A 20,011-nucleotide genomic window follows, 5' to 3' on the forward strand; every position below is an offset into this window, starting at 1 on the left:
ATAAGTGGGAGATGTTGATAAGTGGTGGATGTTGATAAGTGGTAGATGTTGATAAGTGTTCAGTATTGATAAGTGGTATATGTTTAATAAGTGTTCAGTGTTGATAAGTGGTAGATGTTGATAAGTGTTCAGTATTGATAAGTGGTAGATGTTTAATAAGTGTTCAGTGTTGATAAGTGGTGGATGTTGATAAATGGTTGGTGTTAATAGATAGTTGGTGTCGATAAGTGGTGTATGTTGTTATGTGGTCTGTATGGAAACAGTTCTGACTTACCTGAGGATGCAATTCCAAACAAATCCTCTTTACGTGATAAGACCCACGTCACACACACACACACAGTCTATTGCACGGCCTACGCAAATACTTCTACACAGAGAAACCCAAACACAATACACATGTCAGGGGACAGCAGCTTAACACTGCACCACTGATTCACAATCCATTTCACTCTCCAGTTAACACACTCACACACGCACACACCAACCCATGCACAGAAGGATTTAAACTAAGTGCAACATCCCGTTAAATCAGATGCCATTAGATTTCTTACTACACGTACACCAATTTGCATTTACACACACACGTGTACGCACGAGCGCACGCACACATACGCACACCCTCAAGGTGTTGAAGGGCTTTTATTGGCATGGGAAGTGAAAACATGATTTATATATGTAAACGTTACAAACAGTTCTACAGGATAACAGCATTTCAAATGTTATATTATTTTGTACAGTATAGTAACACTATCCACATTGTTACGGTTTGAGTGGCAAGTTAAACACGGAGCCGTAGGAATGTATTCAAGACCTTCACTTTCTCCACAGAGCTTCAGAGTTTCTTTGCAGAGTTGGGAGAACTTGACAGAAGGGTATACATCTCTGCTGCACTCCATCAATCAAGCCTTTATGGGACAATGGCTAGACAGAAGCCACAACTGAGTAAAAACCACATGACATGCCACCTAAAAGGCTCACGAGGCGGCATGAGGAAGAACATTCCATGGTCTGATTAGATCAGAATCAAACCATTAGGGCTGAATGCCAAGTGCAGATGCAGATTTGGTGAAAACAAGGTACTTTGCATCAACTGGTTAATCCCATCCCTACAGTGAAGCATGGTGGTGGCAGCATCATGCTGTGGGGGTGCTTTTCATCGGCAAGGACAGGGCCCTTGTTAGGATTGAGGGATGAACAGAGGCATGTCCAAGAAGCTGTGATGGCCAACGACATTTCAACAAAGTACCATATAAAAGGTCAAACATCTATTTTTGGACTCTGCTTCCAATAAAGAAAAATTTTTTTTTCCCCCCACTGTTTTAATTCTGATAATGCTCCTCCGATGGGCTCACATTTGGTACATTCTATTAGCCAGGAAGTGTGTCACTCCATGCAGTCGTCAGCATGATCTTGTTCCCCGAGCGAGGCCTGTGACAGTGATTGTCCCCAGCGTGTCTGTGGAGCCGCGGCAGCCGGCATCAATCCTTCATTGTGATTCATTGATTCATGACAAGCAAACAGTTCATCAGTGACCATTCTGGTCAGTTAAAACTGTTGTGGGAAAATGAAGGAATTGTTTAGGAGCTGCACACAGATTCCGTCCATACGCTTGGCCGATTTGAAAGTGACTTCCTCTTTGGACGCTCTGTTTAGTTGGGGTTTTTGACCTATTTTTCTTTGTCCAGGTTGTCAGTCATCAACCGGCATTTTCACGTGTCGTACATGGGGGGAAAGACGCTTGTTGACGTGTGCCTTGAGGCTGTTTTGTGCAGTAATTGTGGTGGATATTGAGAACCTGTTGTAAGTGTGTGTGGTGATTTGTATTATATGAGCTGGACTGGTTGGAGATAATTGAGATTATGCTGAGTCCCGGGGGCCTGGCTATGGGATCTGTGGAACCGTTTGGCCTGGTTGTTTTCTCTAGCCTTGTGGAGCGGGAACCTTTAAGAGTTGTGAGGGTGTTGCCTGGCTTTTAAATACAACCATTAAAAACTGGAATTTGATCCAGAGCCCAGTCTGCTTAACCTCATTTCAGTCCCCTCGGTTGAGTGTGTGTGTGTTTGTTTGTATGTTTGACCACTGAGCTGCTGTTACCAGTTGAGTCAATCAGAATGAATACACACATACACACACATATACACACAAACACACACATTCTGCAGGGTAAAATGGTCCTTCTATTTCTGCTCCAGGAAAATGTGGTTTAGGAATGTGACGTGCTGAGCTCCAGGTGCCAAGTGTGTGTTTATGTATGTTTCCCTGTGTTTATTTGTGTTTATGTTTGTTCGTGTGTGTTTGTGTGTTTCCCTGTGTTTGTGTGTTTATGTATGCTTCCCTGTGTTTATTTGTGTTTATGTATGCTTCCCTGTGTTTATGTGTGTTAGTATGTGTTTTTCAGTCAGGAACTGGCAGGGATAAAGGAGAGAGGCAGTAAAATAGTTGTACTTACATTAACACGCAAACAGAAAGGAGATATGGAGGGGGAGAGGCAGGGGGAGAGGCAGGGGGAGAGGCAAGGGGAGAGAGGCAGGGGGAGAGAGGCAAGGGGAGAGGAATGAAGGAGAAAGTGAGTGAGAAAGGGACACTGGAGGAGAGAGTGGGGGAAAGGCAGAGGGAGAGATTGACAGGGCTTTAAGGGAAGTGTCAGTTGGTAAATAATGTTGGTAAATATTACCCATGTCCCCTGGCTGTCTGTGTGGGGTTTGGCAGGGAGGCCACATTAACACAGGCATGTCTCTGATCTATCGCCACGAGCAACCTTATAACAACATTACTTTTTCCTGAAGGTGTGTGTGTGTACCTAAACGCCTTACAAGTATAATAAACAATGGAACATTTGTTGAATTGAAGACTTTTGGACAACGGTCACATACAAGAAGGGCTGTTTTTTTAGATTGCGGGTTGTTATTTGGGTTCTGGGTTTTAAGATTAGGGGCCTAGGGAAAATACTTTTTTATGGTAATCAGTTGTCCTTAAGTCCATCAGTATGGTGATAATGAAAGGCTGATTTGACTTGGGGTGTGGGGTCAAAGTGAACCTTAGGGTTAAGGTTTTGTTTTCCCATCCCCACAAGAGCAGCAGTACACAACTGTGTGTGTGATTCTTCTGTGAAGACGGGGAATACCGGAAACTGGATTTGGCTTTTTTGCCTGTCTAAAATACCATAGTCGTTTGCCTCGATCACCTTCTAATAGGATATTGTACAACCCATGAGAAGAAACTGGCCACACAGAATTGTCAGTTTTTGCATGTTAAAATAGCTACCTGAATAATTTATTACAATGTCACAACGTCCTAATGGGGAACAGTGTTATAATAATGGTTGGTAAGATAATGTCACAGCGTCCTGATGGGGAACAGTGTGGAGATAATGGTTGGTAAGATAATGTCACATCGTCCTAATGGGGAAGAGTGTTATTATAATGGTTGGTAAGATAATGTCACAGCGTCCTGATGGGGAACAGTGTGGAGATAATGGTTGGTAAGATAATGTCACAACGTCCTGATGGGGAACAGTGTTATGATAACATTTGAAAGTGTTTGATCTTCCCCCTCAGACAAGTGAAGCTTAAACATGCTTTAAAAATATCTTAATGAAAATATAGTCCTGTAAATTTTACATTATGTAAGAAATGGCCATTCTCACAGTAATTAATTTCACAGTACACCTCCTGTAATCCTTTATATGGTAATCCATTTTACGGTTGTTGGTACAATAATTGGTACAGACTGGCTGAGTGCTGTGGTATATATACCATGGGTATAACAGCACATCACCTGCTTTACTGCTCTAATTGTGTTGGTAACCGAGTTTTAAGAGCAATAAGGACTTGTGATATACTGCTAAAATCACATTTTGGGCATTTTGCCGGCACCATTCTCCATAGCAACTTGCTATTCTGATTCTGACATTGTGTACATTTGCTTTTCATATTACATTCATGTTAGGTGACTTTTTTCTTAAACTGTTGTGTTAGTTAGGGGTGATCATTTTAATAATTCCATATGTCTGTGATCACGGTAACCTAATTCAAACGCACTGAAAGTACGTTTCCAACTGTAAGACAATTATTTAGACTTTCACTGTTTTGCAAGGAAATTCAAGGAATTGGAACATTGGCTGTTAGGCATTTGCTCATCACAGCACAAGTGACTGCAAGGTGTTTTTTTACTTCCAGAGGGCTGAACAAAGGCCTCCAAATGGGTGATTACCAGTCATAAAAGATCCAATGGACATGAGTAAATCTTCAACCATTAAAGTGTTAAGACCCTCTGCCAATAAGAGCTCTGTTGTTTCTGTCAAGTAACAGCTTAGCACTTAAATATGTACAGGACAAATAAAACCTCTTAAAAGACACCCTTTAAAATATGTTAATTAGCCGGAGAGACTTTATCTTTCCACAATATGTTGGAAGAAGATATGTCAGTCTGCTGTTTTCCCCAGCGTTGTTTTTCCTACTGGCCGTCAGATGTGTCTTATGAAATGACTCCTGGACAATGACAGAGCCACATGTCACTGTTCATCCCCAAACCCTCTCTTCTACAGGTTTCAGTTCATACATGTCACTGTCCATCCCCAAACCCTCTCTTCTACAGGTTTCAGTTCATACATGTCACTGTCCATCCCCAAACCCTCTCTTCTACAGGTTTCAGTTCATACATGTCACTGTTCATCCCCAAACCCTCTCTTCTACAGGTTTCAGTTCATACATGTCACTGTCCATCCCCAAACCCTCTCTTCTACAGGTTTCATTTCATACATGTCACTGTCCATCCCCAAACCCTCTCTTCTACAGGTTTCAGTTCATACATGTCACTGTTCATCCCCAAACCCTCTCTTCTACAGGTTTCAGTTCACTGTTTCTTTACTGTAAGCTAATGTTTAGAGAATTGAAAAATGGACGCCGTCATAGTATGATCAAGATATTGCCACACATGGAGAGTATTCAGTGGGAGTACTCAGGTGTTCGTGCTTCGACAGTGGTTCCATAACATATGGTAATGCTTCAGTGGTTCCATAACATATAGCAATGCTACAGTGGTTCCATAACATATGGTAATGCTACAGTGGTTCCATAACATATGGTAATGCTTCAGTGGTTCCATAACATATGGTAATGCTACAGTGGTTCCATAACATATGGTAATGCTTCAGTGGTTCCATAACATATGGTAATGCTACAGTGGTTCCATAACATATGGTAATGCTACAGTGGTTCCATAACATATGGTAATGCTACAGTGGTTCCATAACATATGGTAATGCTACAGTGGTTCCATAACATATGGTAATGCTACAGTGGTTCCATAACATATGGTAATGCTACAGTGGTTCCATAACATATGGTAATGCTACAGTGGTTCCATAACATATGGTAATGCTACAGTGGTTCCATAACATATGGTAATGCTACAGTGGTTCCATAACATATGGTAATGCTTCAGTGGTTCCATAACATATGGTAATGCTTCAGTGGTTCCATAACATATGGTAATGCTACAGTGGTTCCATAACATGGTAATGCTTCAGTAGTTTTTTTTATGTCTGGGTGTTGGAATGAGCTAAAGTAATATGATTATTTTACTTATTTTAAGTAATCACACAAATTACATTATTGATTACTTTATTTTTCATGTCACTGTAATCAGTAACTGATAAAAAAGATGTAATCCGCCCAACATTTAGTGTGTGTGTGTGTGTGTGTGTAAGCTGACAGTCAGGCTTAATGCAGCAAGTATCCCTCCCTCCAGTAATTACAGACTTACATTCACACCGACAAGTCTGTCTGTCTTTGTGTCTGTCTGTCTGTCTGTCTCTGTCTGTCTGTCTGTCTGTGTCTGTTTGTGTCTGTCTGTCTGTTTGTGTCTGTCTGTCTATTTGTGTCTGTCTGTCTTTGTGTCTGTCTGTTTGTGTCTGTTTGTGTGTGTGTGGTTTTGTTAAGAGTCTTGTAAATATGTTTGTAAGTTGGTTCTGTATGTGTGTGTGATTACGAACTGCTCACTTCTCATGGCAGACAATACAGTATACACACACATGCGCACACACACAGACCCACAGACACTCACACAGACCCACAGATACACACACAGAGACACACAAAGACACATTCACACACACACAGACCCACAGACACACACACAGACCCACAGACAAACACACACAGACCCACAGATACACACTCAGAGACACCCACAGATACACACACAGACATATTCACACACACACACAGACATATTCACACACACACACACAGACATATTCACACACACACACAGACATATTCACACACACACAGACACATTCACACACACACACAGACCCACAGAGACACACACAGAGACACACACACACACAGAGACACATTCACACACACACAGACATATTCACACACACACAGACACATTCACACGCACACAGACCCACAGATACACACACACACACAGAGACATACACAGACACATTCACACACACACACATACAGAGACACACAGACACATTCACACGCACACAGACACACAAATACACACACACAGACACTTTCACACACAGACATATTCACACACACACAGACCCACAGAGACACACACACACACACACACACACATACACATCCACATCTCCTTCTCAGTGTCAGTGGTGAATATGAGGGGAGGGACAGAAATTAGATCTGCATTGATCCAGCTGGAGCATGGACTGTCTGTGTGTCTGTCTGCCTGTGTGTGTGTGTCTGTCTGTCTGTGTGTCTGTCTGTGTGTCTGTCTGTCTGTGTGTCTGTCTGTGTGCCTGTGTGTCTGTCTTTCTGTCTGTCTTTCTGTCTGTCTGTTTGTGTGTGTATCTGTGTTAGTTTTTTGTGTGTGTGTCTGTGAGTGTGCGTCTTTATTTTTGTGTGTTTTGTGTGTGTGTGTGTGTGTTCACAGAACAGATGGACTCTTCTCTAACCCACAATTCTCCATGGAACCCTTTAACCCTGGCTGGTGACATCATCATTAACCCAGCAGATGCCTAACCTTCTTTTCCCACTCTGCCCCGCCCCCAGAGACTAACGTTGGTCTACTTAGCTTCTCCATTGTCCCTTTTCCTCACGCGTCGTTTACCAACTTACCCTCTACACCCCCCCCATCCTGTTCTCCTCTCCATCTGTCTATTTCTTCCAGCCAGTTGACCTGCTGAAAGGCATTGTGGGTAGAGGGGCTTCCCCTTCGGGGTTATGACTACAGTCTTTGAAAGGTGTGTGTGTGAGTGTGTATGAGTGTGTATGAGTGTGTATGGGTGTCTGTGTGTGTATAGAGACAGATAATGACCTTAATCCTGGGGTCACTGGACACACTGTAGCGAAACACATCGGTTGGAGACCGTAGTGACAACCCTCTAACTAAAATGCATTGTGAATTAGCATACACACACACACACACACACACACACAGCGTGCAGTCTAAGGTTCCTATGTGAAGCGGGTTGGGCTGTGTTGTTAATGACGACCACAGAGGGCAAAGCATTTGAGATTTCGTGACGGGAAATACATGCGTGTGTGTGTTAATGCAAGTCATTCTCCGTCTCTTTGTGTGTGTGTGACCAACAGAGCCCTCCAAACATTAGCGTGACAACCGGAAAAACATTTGTTTTCTCTTTCAGCCTGTCAGTCTTCTGTTGATGTCTTCAGAGACATAGAGGGAGAGAGAGGAGGAGGAGAGAGAGAAGGAGGAGAGAGAAAAGAGAGGGAGATAAGGAGAGAGAGAGGGGTGAACATGCCAACAGGTGACCACAGAGAGGAGCCAGCTGGTTCTGGGACTCATTTCACAAATCCAGACAATCATAGAGACAAAACACTGACCAGGTACAGACTCTGTGAGAAAAGCCTGGTCATAGAGACAAAACACTGACCAGGTACAGACACAGTGAGAACAGCCTGGTCATAGAGACAAAACACTGACCAGATACAGACTCAGTGAGAACAGCCTGGTCATAGAGACAAAACACTGACCAGGTACAGACTCAGTGAGAACAGCCTGGTCATAGAGACAAAACACTGACCAGGTACAGACTCCGTGAGAACAGCCTGGTCATAGAGACAAAACACTGACCAGGTACAGACTCAGTGAGAACAGCCTGATCATAGAGACAAAACACTGACCAGGTACAGACTCAGTGAGAACAGCCTGGTCATAGAGACAAAACACTGACCAGGTACAGACTCCGTGAGAACAGCCTGGTCATAGAGACAAAACACTGACCAGGTACAGACTCAGTGAGAACAGCCTGGTCATAGAGACAAAACACTGACCAGGTACAGACTCAGTGAGAACAGCCTGGTCATAGAGACAAAACACTGACCAGGTACAGACTCAGTGAGAACAGCCTGGTCATCGAGACAAAACACTGACCAGATACAGACTCCGTGAGAACAGCCTGGTCATAGAGACAAAACACTGACCAGGTACAGACTCAGTGAGAACAGCCTGGTCATAGAGACAAAACACTGACCAGGTACAGACTCAGTGAGAACAGCCTGGTCATAGAGACAAAACACTGACCAGGTACAGACTCAGTGAGAACAGCCTGGTCATAGAGACAAAACACTGACCAGGTACAGACTCAGTGAGAACAGCCTGGTCATAGAGACAAAACACTGACCAGGTACAGACTCAGTGAGAACAGCCTGGTCATAGAGACAAAACACTGACCAGGTACAGACTCCGTGAGAACAGCCTGGTCATAGAGACAAAACACTGACCAGGTACAGACTCAGTGAGAACAGCCTGATCATAGAGACAAAACACTGACCAGGTACAGACTCAGTGAGAACAGCCTGGTCATAGAGACAAAACACTGACCAGGTACAGACTCCGTGAGAACAGCCTGGTCATAGAGACAAAACACTGACCAGGTACAGACTCAGTGAGAACAGCCTGGTCATAGAGACAAAACACTGACCAGGTACAGACTCAGTGAGAACAGCCTGGTCATAGAGACAAAACACTGACCAGGTACAGACTCAGTGAGAACAGCCTGGTCATCGAGACAAAACACTGACCAGATACAGACTCCGTGAGAACAGCCTGGTCATAGAGACAAAACACTGACCAGGTACAGACTCAGTGAGAACAGCCTGGTCATAGAGACAAAACACTGACCAGGTACAGACTCAGTGAGAACAGCCTGGTCATAGAGACAAAACACTGACCAGGTACAGACTCAGTGAGAACAGCCTGGTCATAGAGACAAAACACTGACCAGGTACAGACTCAGTGAGAACAGCCTGGTCATAGAGACAAAACACTGACCAGGTACAGACTCAGTGAGAACAGCCTGGTCATAGAGACAAAACACTGACCAGGTACAGACTCAGTGAGAACAGCCTGGTCATAGAGACAAAACACTGACCAGGTACAGACTCAGTGAGAACAGCCTGGTCATAGACACAAAACACTGACCAGGTACAGACTCCATGAGAACAGCCTGGTCATAGAGACAAAACACTGACCAGGTACAGACTCTGTGAGAACAGCCTGGTCATAGAGACAAAACACTGACCAGATACAGAATCTGTGAGAACAGCCTGGTCACAGATGCTGATCATCACAGAGATCTGGACACTCAGAACACGGCCTGTGATGTCCTCAGAGAGGCCCAGAGAGACACACATTTTCCCCTCACTGAGAAATTATTTCTTCTCTAAAATTATAAATGCAAAGATTTTGATACATCAGCCATTTTTTTAAACAAATAATTTAAGAGCGGCTTACACAGTGAGGTATTTGGTGTTTTTACATTAGCGAATCACAACACCACTTCAAAATTGTGTTGTGCTAGCAAAAATCTTCCCCTGGCCTCAGAGGGATAAGGAACAATGGACATTCTAGATAGCTAATTATTAATGGATATAGCTAGCTAATGGCTTCTTCAACAACAACAAAAAAGCTCTGCAATCTTAAAATGTGGGTGGAAAGTTTCCAGTGTGAAGGAAGTTTGAGGCGACAGGCCAATGTTCTATTCTTCCACTACTGGGAAGAACTGAACATTTCAAAGTCTGTGTCAGAACCTAGTTTTGTAAGTCATCATCAATCACACAGAATGAATCATTTGATAGTTTCTCTACAATAATGATTGTTTGCTGTTGGTTGTCTGTCTTCCATACCAGGGAATTTGATGTGTTTTCACTGTTTGGACCAACCAGAACCCACTTCATACCCTGGCTATTTTCCTCTCCAGATCATCTCCACGGCTTCTGTGTCTGTAACTCCCATCAATCTGCAGTGTGAGAGGCTATTTCTATGGCGATTTAAAGGAACTAAGAAATACACCATGACTACTGGAACCACATTTCAGGCCAATGTTTTGCCTTATCAACCTGCAGCCACTAGAAATTATTTTCAGCTGACGTTCTAAATGAGCAGACCAGTACCTCAGAGTTTTACCTCAGAGTTTTACCTCAGAGTTTTACCTCAGAGTTTTACCTCAGAGTTTTACCTCAGAGTTTTACCTCAGAATTTTACCTCAGAGTTCTACCAAGCAGTGATCACTTTCGGAAGACATTCTGTTCCCTCTGATCCAAGTCAATCCTCTGAGTCAATCGTGTGCAGTTTTCCAGCCCTATACAGTAGGGACATCAGCTTTAGTCTTTCCTGTCCAGTTAAATGAATGCATAGTTTTATGGTTCAACTCCCTACGCTGGGTTTATGTCACAGGTCTGTTTTACTGCCTTTTAAACCTGACACGGTCACAACACACACACTGTTAAACCTGTGGGGGTAGCTCTGCTCTGTGATTGGGTCATTTATCCTGCTGCATAATGGGAGCTTGGGACCTAGCGCTGTTTTTGTGTTGAGAGTGTGTGTAAGTGTATGTGTGTTGATGTTAGTGGCCATGTTTTACCGCCTGGGAACTAAAGGTCAGAAGAACGTAAGTGAAACATGTAAAACTAACCATAAGTGTTCCCCTCTACTGAGGTGGAAGTTACGGTTAGGGTTAGGATTAAGGTTAGGGTAAAGGTTAGGTTTAGGGAGCATGGAATATTTGCTTTTGCGTCCCCACAAGCTTAGTAATACTGGACTGTGTGTATATGTATGTTGACTGTAGAATGTGTGCGTTGTCTGTAGAATGTGTGTGTTGACTGAGGTGTGTGCATTTTATACTTGCACTCCATGATGCAGAAAATAAATTATTCTTAAAAAAAATACATCTAAAGAGGTAAGAGATAATGAGAGATGCTGCACTCTATTGTTCCCTCCCTCTCAATCTCTCTCTCTCTCTCTCTCTCTCTCTCTCTCTCTCTCTCTATACATATACACTAACCTAAAGGATTATTAGCAACACCATACTAATACTGTGTTTGACCCCCTTTTGCCTTTAGAACTGCCTTAATTCTACGTAGCATTGATTCAACAAGGTGCTGAAAGCATTCTTTAGAAATGTTGGCCCATATTGATAGGATAGCATCTTGCAGTTGATGGACATTTGTGGGATGCACATCCAGGGCACGAATCTCCCGTTCCACCACATCCCAAAGATGCTCTATTGGGTTGAGATCTGGTGACTGTGGGGGCCATTTCAGTACAGTGAACTCATTGTCATGTTCAAGAAACCAATTTGAAATGATTCGAGCTTTGTGACATGGTGCATTATCCTGCTGGAAGTAGCCATCAAAGGATGGGTACATGGTGGTCATAAAGGGAAGGACATGGTCAGAAACAATGCTCAGGTAGGCCGTGGCATTTAAACCATGCCCAATTGGCACTAAGGGGCCTAAAGTGCACCAAGAAAACATCCCCCACACCATTACACCACCACCACCAGCCTGCACAGTGGTAACAAGTGTTCTCATTCTGTTTACGCCAAATTCTGACTCTACTATCTGAATGTCTCAACAGAAATCGAGACTCATCAGACCAGGCAATATTCTTCCAGTCTTCAACTGTCCAATTTTGGTGAGCTCGTGCAAATTGTAGCCTCTTTTTCCTATTTGTAGTGGAGATGAGTGGTACCCGGTGGGGTCTTCTGCTGTTGTAGCCCATCCGCCTCAAGGTTGTGCGTGTTGTGGCTTCACAAATGCTTTGCTGCATACCTCGGTTGTAACGAGTGGTTATTTCAGTCAAAGTTGCTCTCCTATCAGCTTGAATCAGTCGGCCCATTCTCCTCTGACCTCTAGCATCAACAAGGCATTTTTGCCCACCGGACTGCCGCATATTGGATGTTTTTCCCTTTTCACACCATTCTTTGTAAACCCTAGAAATGGTTGTGCGTGAAAATCCCAGTAACTGAGCAGATTGTGAAATACTCAGACCGGCCCGTCTGGCACCAACAACCATGCCACGCTCAAAATTGCTTAAATCACCTTTCTTTCCCATTCTGACATTCAGTTTGGAGTTCAGGAGATTGTCTTGACCAGGACCACACCCCTAAATGCATTGAAGCAACTGCCATGTGATTGGTTAATTAGATAATTGCATATATATATATACAGGTGCTGGTCATATAATTAGAATATCATCAAAACATTTATTTATTTCAGTAATTCCATTCAAAAAGTGAAACTTGTATATTATATTCATTTATTACACACAGACTGATATATTTCAAGTGTTTATTTCTTTTTATTTTGATGATTATAACTGACAACTAATGAAAATCCCAAATTCAGTATCTCTGAAAATTAGAATATTACTTAAGACCAATACAAAAAAAGGATTTTTAGAATTGTTGGCCAACTGAAAAGTATGAACATGAAAAGTATGAGCATGTACAGCACTCAATACTTAGTTGGGGCTCCTTTTGCCTGAATTACTGCAGCAATGCGGCGTGGCATGGAGTCGATCTGTCTGTGACACTGCTCAGGTGTTATGAGAGCCCAGGTTTCTCTGATAGTGGCCTTCAGCTCTTCTGCATTGTTGGGTCTGGCGTATCGCATCTTCCTCTTCACAATACCCCATAGATTTTCTATAAGGTTAAGGTCAGGCGAGTTTGCTGGCCAATTAAGAACAGGGATACCATGGTCCTTAAACCAGGTACTGTTGGAAAATGAAATCTGCATCTCCATAAAGTTGGTCAGCAGCAGGAAGCATGAAGTGTTCTAAAACTTCCTGGTGGACGGCTGCTTTGACCTTGGACCTCAGAAAACACAGTGGACCAACACCATCAGATGACATGGCACCCCAAACCATCACTGACTGTGGAAACTTTACACTGGACTTCAAGCAACGTGGATTCTGTGCCTCTCCTCTCTTCCTCCAGACTCTGGGACCTTGATTTCCAAAGGAAATGCAAAATTTACTTTCATCAGAGAGCATAACTCAGCAGCAGTCCAGTCCTTTTTGTCTTTAGCCCAGGCGAGACACTTCTGACGCTGTGTCTTGTTCAAGAGTGACTTGACACAAGGAATGCGACAGCTGAAACCCATGTCTTGCATACTTTTGTGCGTGGTGGTTATTGAAGCACTGACTCCAGCTGCAGTCCACTCTTTGTGAATCTCCCCCACATTTTTGAATGGGATCCTCTCCAGGGTGTGGTTATCCCTATTGCTTGTACACTTTTTTCTACCACATCTTTTCCTTCCCTTCACCTCTCTATTAATGTGCTTGGACACAGAGCTCTGTGAACAGCCAGCCTCTTTAGCTATGACCTTTTGTGTCTTGCCCTCCTTGTGCAAGGTGTCAATGGTCGTCTTTTGGACAGCTGTCAAGTCAGCAGTCTTCCCCATGATTGTGTTGCCTACAGAACTAGACTGAGAGACCATTTAAAGGCCTTTGCAGGTGTTTTGGGTTAATTAGCTGATTAGAGTGTGGCACCAGGTGTCTTCAATATTGAACCTTTCACAATATTCAAATGTTCTGAGATACTGATTTTGGGGTTTTCATTAGTTGTCAGTTATAATCATCAAAATTAAAAGAAATAAACACTTGAAATCTATCTGTCTGTGTGTAATGAATGTAAACATTATACAAGTTTCACTTTTTGAATGGAATTACTGAAATAAATCAAGTTTTTGATAATATTCGAATTATGTGACCAGCACCTGTGTGTATATATATATATTTATATGTGTATATGTGTGTCTCCCTATCTCTCTATCTTTCAGAAATGTGAAGTATAAGCTTACAAAGGTTTTAAAGGATGACTACATCACGTTTGTAGAATTAGTTGGTATTTCATTTGGATCCCATTAACCTCTACTGCAGCAAGTCTTCCTGGTCCGAATAAGACATTGAACACAAAACAAATACAATAATGTTTTGTAAACAAATACATGTTGGTTGTGTTTACAGTGTTGTTTGTACCTCACTAGTTGCCGTTTTCCCGCAGAAGTTGGTTAGAATATTGCTAGTGTGATTGCACATTTTGTTTAACAGATATGAGAGTTTTTCAAATGACTTGTGAATTTCTGTGGTCTTTGGGATTAGTACTCTGATGTGGTCTTCCATTTGGTAGCAGGTAGACTGCTCTCTCTCGGGTCTCTATAGGGGACCTCACCAGATCTGTTTGTGATCCCAGGACGCCTTGATCACTAAGTCTGTACAAAGGGTTTGGATCATTTTGTTTCAGTCACAAGGGTATTCTTTCACTGTCTAATCTCTGTTCAGTGCAAGGTAGCATTCCATTTGGTTTGGGTTTTCTGGTTAATTCCAGTATGTCGTATATTTCCATCATACTGTTTGTTGTAATTGTGTCACTGTCCTCTGTCTGTCCTCTCCTCTGTAAACATTCACAAAGACATTGTGTCACTGTCCTCTGTCTGTCCTCTCCTCTGTAAACATTCACAAAGACATTGTGTCACTGTCCTCTGTCTGTCCTCTCCTCTGTAAACATTCACAAAGACATTGTGTCACTGTCCTCTGTCTGTCCTCTCCTCTGTAAACATTCACAAAGACATTGTGTCACTGTCCTCTGTCTGTCCTCTCCTCTGTAAACATTCACAAATACATTTCAAATGTTCCCTTATCTGCTGTGTACCATGTTTAACAACAACTCTCTCCTCTCCCTCTCCTCTCTCTCTCCTTTCCTCTCTCTCTTCTCCTCTATCTACTCTCTTTCCTCGCCCTCCCTTCTATCTCCTCTCCTTTCTCCCCTCTTCTCCCCCCTCTCTCCTCTGCTCTCCTTTCTCTCCCTCCCTTCTCTTTCCTCTCTCTCATCTACTCCTGCTCTTTTCTCTCCCTTCATTCTCTCTTCCCTCTTGTCACATGTACCCGGTCTGGTGTTTTGTCCTGAAACAGGTAAGACTCTTTATCTTTACTACTTTACTATAAAATAGCGTTAGTTTGTGTGTCAATGTGTGTGTGTGTTGCGGTGATTGACAGTAGGAATTAATGTTAGAAGTGGTTGAAGGCTCTTTAATGCTAAATTGAAGACGTATATCTGGTGGGGCTGGAGATGTCATGAGTGTGTGTGTGTTTGTGTGTGTGTGTGTTTGTGTGTGAGTGTGTGAGTGTGTGCTTGTGTGTGTGTGGTTTTGAGGAGGAGTGTGTGTGGGAGTTGAAAGAAAGTTTATTACTTAGAGATTAAATGTTCTATGTGTGTCTGTCTGTCTGTGTGGGTGTACTAAATACTGCTGTTTAACATAATGCAATGTATAAGGTTAAAGGTTAGGTGTGAAATATTGTGTGAATAAGGTTAATGGTTAGGTAAAAAATATTGTGTGAATAGGGTTAAAGGTTAGGTATGAAATATTGTGTGAATAGGGTTAAAGGTTAGGTATGAAATATTGTGTGAATAAGGTTAAAGGTTAGGTATGAAATATTGTGTGAATAAGGTTAAAGGTTAGGTATGAAATATTGTGTGAATAAGGTTAAAGGTTAGGTATGAAAAATTGTGTGAATAAGGTTAAAGGTTAGGTGTGAAATATTGTGTGAATAAGGTTAAAGGTTAGGTGTGAAATATTGTGTGAATAAGGTTAAAGGTTAGGTATGAAATATTGTGTGAATAAGGTTAAAGGTTAGGTGTGAAATATTGTGTGAATAAGGTTAAAGGTTAGGTGTGAAATATTGTGTGAATAAGGTTAAAGGTTAGGTATGAAATATTGTGTGAATAAGGTTAAAGGTTAGGTATGAAATATTGTGTGAATAAGGTTAAAGGTGTTACGGTTAAAAATGCAGTCTGGAATCTTTGCCCACAAAAACTGTGTAGGTGCCAATTTTTGCTCCATGTTATTAAAACAACTTACTTTCAGACTGAATAGAATTGAATGGCTACCTGAGGTATGATAGTGATTCTATCATTAGAACAAGCACATATAACATCATCTTTTTCTAATCCTCCAAAATTGGAGGATTAGAAAAAACATTTTGATATTCAAGTCCCAGACTGCATCTATAAGGGTTAACTTTAGTTATTAATGTATGGTATTCATTTCAAATGGTTAGGGTTAGGGTTGAGGTATGGCATTAAGTTCAAGGGTTATAGGCACATGGCCTGTCTTCTCTCTGGAGCCAGGTCAGTCTGTGGCCTCTCTTGATAGCATGGCATGAATACTGTTCAGTGACTTCTCTCTGTATTGAGGTGTCTCCATTGACTACTGAGGCTGTTCAGGGACTTCTCTCTGTAATGAGGTGTCTCCATTGACTACTGAGGCTGTTCAGGGACTTCTCTCTGTAATGAGGTGTCTCCATTGTCTACTGAGGCTGTTCAGTGACTTCTCTCTGTAATGAGGTCTCCATTGACTACTGAGGCTGTTCAGGGACTTCTCTCTGTAATGAGGTGTCTCCATTGACTACTGAGGCTGTTCATGGACTTCTCTCTGTAATGAGGTCTCCATTGATTACTGAGGCTGTTCAGGGACTTCTCTCTATATTGAGGTGTCTCCATTGACTACTGAGGCTGTTCAGTGACTTCTCTCTCTAATGAGGTGTCTCCATTGACTACTGATGCTGTTCAGTGACTTCTCTCTCTAATGAGGTGTCTCCATTGACTACTGATGCTGTTCAGTGACCTCTCTCTAATGAGGTGTCTCCATTGACTACTGAGGCTGTTCAGGGACTTCTCTCTCTAATGAGGTGTCTCCATTGACTACTGAGGCTGTTCAGGGACTTCTCTCTCTAATGAGGTGTCTCCATTGACTACTGAGGCTGTTCAGTGACCTCTCTCTAATGAGGTGTCTCTTTTGACTACTGAGTCTATTCAGAGACTTCGCTCTGTAATTGGGTGTCTTGACACATTTGAAAGCACTGGATTCTATGCCTGACTTTAAGCCAGATTCTAATTGAGATGTCTACTTCTATGTTCTATGAAGATTTTGCAGAAGGCCCTTCCTGCCTTGTCTGTAATGTAATTCACAACCTTGTTAAAGTAACCAGTGCTGTTGATGTTTAGACTGAGGTAAGTGTAGTTATTTGTTTGCCGTTGATCAACAGTGTCTAGGTAACATTTATGTTTCCATTCCTGACATTGGATCTTTGTTAGCAAGTCATTATTTTTTCTTATTGAGGTTTGGTGTCCAGGTCTGACCGAATTTGTGCAGAAGGTCTAGGTTCGGCCCTCTCGCTCTTCCCAACCCTCTCTTCTCTCTGGTTCTGACTCTCTGTCACTGCTCTCCAGTTCACAGCCAGTATCACCCTACTATAGTGTTAATAGCTCTGTCGCTTCCCAACCCCCCCCTCTCTGCCTCTCTACCACTTTCTATCACTTTAATCCTCTGGGGATGGGAGCGGGCGCTTCCTGAGATTGGAAGCAAGAAGGATTTAAGACATGGAAGTGTGTGTACGTCTGGGTGTGCGTGGAGGGGGTCGGGGGACTGCATGTTTAATACCTGGAGGTGTGAACGTCTGGGTGGGGAGGGCGGGAGGTGGGTGTGAACGTCTGGGTGGGGGGGGAAGGGTGGGGGTGTGTACGTCTGGGTGGGGGGGGGGTTGTGTACGTCTGGGTGGGGGGGGGCGGGGTTGGGGTATGTATGTATGTCTGGGTGGGAGGGGCGGGGTGCGGGTGTGTACGTCTGGGTGGGGGGGGTGTGTCCGTCTGGGGGGGGTGTGTCCGTCTGGGTGGGGGTGTGTCCGTCTGGGTGGGGGTGTGTCCGTCTGGGTGGGGGTGTGTACGTCTGGGTGGGGGTGTGTACGTCTGGGTGGGGGTGTGTACATCTGGGTGGGGGTGTGTACATCTGGGTGGGGGTGTGCTGACGGATGGCGTGTTGGAAAGTCATAACTCTGATTCAGAGAGGAGAGGAGGGTAGAGAGGAAACGAGTTGGAGGGGTGGGGAGGAAGAGAGAAAGGGGGAGGAGAGTGATAGAAAGAGGGAAGGGGGGGAGAATTATAGAGAGAGAGGGAGAGAGTGGGGTTAGTGATGAATAGAGCTGAGGGGGGAGAATTGAGGAGTATTCCTGGTTATTCTCATCAGTTTTATTCACTGAAAGTTTTCTCATTCTGCTCTGTAACTAAATGATTAGTGACACTTTATATGTTTGTGTGCGTGTATGAGAGTGTGTATGTGTGTTTGATTGTGAGACAGTGTGTGTGTGTGAAGAGAGTATTTGTGTGTGCACATGTTTCTATGTGTGTGGTTTCGTTCACTGCTGTTTGAGTAGAACTGTGATCTATGAACTGCTTCAGTTAAACCTTTATCACTCTTCATTCTGTGTGTAGATCTTCTAAGTGTAGGCCTTCTGGGTGTAGATCTAGGTGTAGGCCTTCTGGGTGTAGATCTAAGTGTAGGCCTTCTGGGTGTAGATCTAAGTGTAGGCCTTCTGGGTGTAGATCTCGGTGTAGGCCTTCTGGGTGTAGATCTAGGTGTAGGCCTTCTGGGTGTAGATCTAGGTGTAGGCCTTCTGGGTGTAGATCTAGGTATAGGCCTTCTGGGTGTAGATCTAGGTGTAGGCCTTCTGGGTGTAGATCTAGGTGTAGGCCTTCTGGGTGTAGATCTAGGTGTAGGCCTTCTGGGTGTATATCTAAGTGTAGGCCTTCTGGGTGTAGATCTAAGTATAGGCCTTCTGGGTGTAGATCTAGGTGTAGGCCTTCTGGGTGTAGATCTAGGTGTAGGCCTTCTGGGTGTAGATCTAAGTGTAGGCCTTCTGGGTGTAGATCTAGGTGTAGGCCTTCTGGGTGTAGATCTAGGTGTAGGCCTTCTGGGTGTAGATCTAGGTGTAGGCCTTCTGGGTGTATATCTAAGTGTAGGCCTTCTGGGTGTAGATCTAAGTATAGGCCTTCTGGGTGTAGATCTAGGTGTAGGCCTTCTGGGTGTAGATCTAGGTGTAGGCCTTCTAGGTGTAGATCTAGGTGTAGGCCTTCTGGGTGTATATCTAAGTGTAGGCCTTCTGGGTGTAGATCTAGGTGTAGGCCTTCTGGGTCTAGATCTAAGTATTGGCCTTCTGGGTGTAGATCTAGGTGTAGGCCTTCTGGGGGTAGATCTGTGTGTAGGCCTTCTGGGTGTAGATCTATGTGTAGGCCTTCTGGGTGTGGATCTAAGTGTAGGCCTTCTGGGTGTAGATCTAGGTGTAGGCCTTCTGGGTGTATATCTATGTGTAGGCCTTCTGGGTGTAGATCTAAGTGTAGGCCTTCTGGGTGTATATCAATGTGTAGTCCTTCTGTATGTAGATCTTTTGGGTGAAATTATAGTTTGGGACAAAGCTTTTGTTCTTCAATGTATTTCCCATTTCATTTTCTCTCTCTCGAGCACTCCTTCATTCCCTCCATCACTGTTCATTCTTTATCACTCCCTTCATTCTCTATAACTAATTTCATTCCCCATCACTCCATTCTCTCCATCAATCCCTTCATTCACTATAACTCATTTCATTCCCCGTCCCCCCTTCATTCGCTCTCTGTCTGTTCTCACATTTCCTATAGTGCTATCTTTAGGTGTTATGTTCATCAGTTTATGCACTGGGTCAGATATAATCGTAAAAGCACTAAAATCCATTGGCCCAAAATGAAGCAGTGTGTGACAGTAGATCAATGGTTATAAACAAAAATGATTACCAAACTGACAGGTAATGAGGTCAAAAGAAAGATCACATAGCAATTATTTACATTACTTGTTACAAAGATATCAATGAAATAGCCAATTATCTATTCATTAACGGGATAGATAATGGACCA

The 20,011-nt window shown here is 43.2% G+C and overlaps 1 protein-coding gene across 1 annotated transcript in view; it reads left to right on the plus strand.

The window, feature by feature from the left end:
* The window catches only part of sdk1b (sidekick cell adhesion molecule 1b), a 283,277-nt gene that overhangs the window by 59,239 nt on the left and 204,027 nt on the right, over positions 1-20,011 (plus strand).

The sequence above is a fragment of the Esox lucius genome, chromosome 9 (assembly GCF_011004845.1).
Source record: "Esox lucius isolate fEsoLuc1 chromosome 9, fEsoLuc1.pri, whole genome shotgun sequence".
In the NCBI taxonomy this organism is placed as follows: domain Eukaryota; kingdom Metazoa; phylum Chordata; class Actinopteri; order Esociformes; family Esocidae; genus Esox; species Esox lucius.